Raw genomic sequence first — 2,078 nt, forward strand, 5'->3', positions numbered from 1 at the left:
GCTGACGAGAGGGAGGGGGAGGGAGCGCGCACGATGAAATTATGGCTGAAAAATATAGAGCTATTTGAGGATGGTGTTTTTTTTTCAGAATTCTTCTTTATCCGACTAATAGTTGAGCTTGGCGGTGGAGCGTAACTAATGGCTTCCCAATTTAGCATCAAGAGGACTGGCAGCCGGGTTTTCCAGGGCTCAGAGGCTGAGGAGGACAAGCTGTTAGTCTGTCTCACTCCTCCCAGAAACGCAGTCTGGGTTTTATTGTAATTCCTTCTTGGGATCATCAGAGGAGCTCCAGATGAGGTTTCTGAGCTAGGGTATTTCTTCCCACCCCTCCTAAGCGCATTGCAAGGTTTTTCCAATGCTCCACTCTCCCTGGGGTGCTCCCTGCTCGCCGCAGAGCGACGCGCGCCAGCAGGGGTCAGCAGTGGTCCGCATCTGGCCGCGAGCCGCGGGCCACAGGCGCGGTGGGGATCGGGCAGGCTCGGTCCCGGGGCTCCGCCTGGGTTCCCTGCCCGGCTTGGGCGCGGGCGGTGCTGGCTGAAAGCGCCGACGTGGGAGTGGGAGAGCAATGCAGACACCCGCCAGGCCAACTGGCCATCTGGCTTTCTATCGGCAGGTTTTTATGGGTATTGGCACGTGCGGCGCCTTAGGTGGGTCTGGATACCAGAAGCCCTGCGTCTTGGACTCGCCTTGCTGAAATGTTCCCACAGACTGGGATCTCTGGATCCTCCAGTTTCCCAGCTCTCCGCCAGGGGCGCTTTGCTCCCAAGTTTGCGCACTATGCTGGCTCCCAGGGACGCCCGCCCACTCCCACTCAGGGGACAGGTGCTCTGTCGTGGCAGCCCAGGGCCCCCGCCAACTATGTCTCCGCAGCCGATGCCTCGCAAGAGCAAGTTCTGCTCTGTTTCCAGACCCACATCCCGGCTTCTCCAGTAGCTGTCTGTCCACTGGGTCTCCCACTTCCCAGCGAAGATCCCCCAGACTTTCAAACCTGAAGGTCCCCAGGAATACCAGAGGGCGGGCTGTGTTTGCACATCCTGCTCAAGACTCCCTGCCTCCGTCCTTGCTCTCCAGTCTCCCCCATGCCAACGTTATGGTGCGGGGAGGGAGTGTGGCATCCATAAAGTACCCGGCCCTATGGGTTGGGTACCGCTGGGAGCAAGGCAGGGCGGCATTCCAGTCCCTGTGGCCTTCCAGGAGCCATGCTATGACTGTGAGGGGCACGCCTGCCTTTCACCTGCTTCGGGAAAGGACTTTGGCTAGGCCTGAGCACCTGGCCTGCTCTCCCAGGAGTAGAGTTACAGCAGCTGATCGAAGGAACAGGTGTGGGCTCTGGGTTCCAGCTGCTGCTGAGCACATCTGTACTCACAAGGAAGAGACTGCCGAGGCTTGACTCATCAGTCACCAGCAGACTCCCTGGAGTTAGGGGAGGGGGATCCCTAAAAGGCCAGGAGTGAGAGAAGCTTAGGGCACACGGAGCAGCATTCACCCAGCACCTTTCTCCTAGAAATCCCACAGGGGGACCCGACAAGGTCTCCCGCAGGCAGCCTTGCTCGCTGGCAGCCTGGCAGTTGGAGGGCTGGCTTCTCTTTCAGCAGGCTCCCAGCCCTTGGCCGCACCAGCTCCTCTTTCCTCTGGGCCGACAGAGCCCAAGCCTTTCCAGGATGGAACTCAGAATTCTGCCTCTCCCAAGAAGATTAGGAGGGGAGTGCCTGGAAGAATGGTTCTTTAAAAGTGCAAATGATTCTTAGCATTTTAGAGCCTCAAACTCCAGGAACCCATAAAGGGAGAAAGCAATACTTTGGGCCTCTCAGGCTGAACCAGGCATTGTGTCCTGCATCACCTCATCAAATGCCCCAGCAGCCCTGCCACATAGACATTGTCAGGGTCATCTATGCTTCATAGGGGAGAAACCAAGGTGACAGTTGCACTTAGTGTATGGGCAGAGAAATAAACAAAAACCCAGGGCAAAGCACAGATGACTAATGCTGTAAAATCATCACATGCTTATCTGTGGCTGATGAGTGTAAGATCATCACATGTTTATCAAGTACCATGTACTTGAAAAAAAGTACCCTACT

This window comes from Chinchilla lanigera, unplaced genomic scaffold, assembly GCF_000276665.1.
Source record: "Chinchilla lanigera isolate Chin_1 unplaced genomic scaffold, ChiLan1.0 scaffold00005, whole genome shotgun sequence".
Taxonomy (NCBI): domain Eukaryota; kingdom Metazoa; phylum Chordata; class Mammalia; order Rodentia; family Chinchillidae; genus Chinchilla; species Chinchilla lanigera.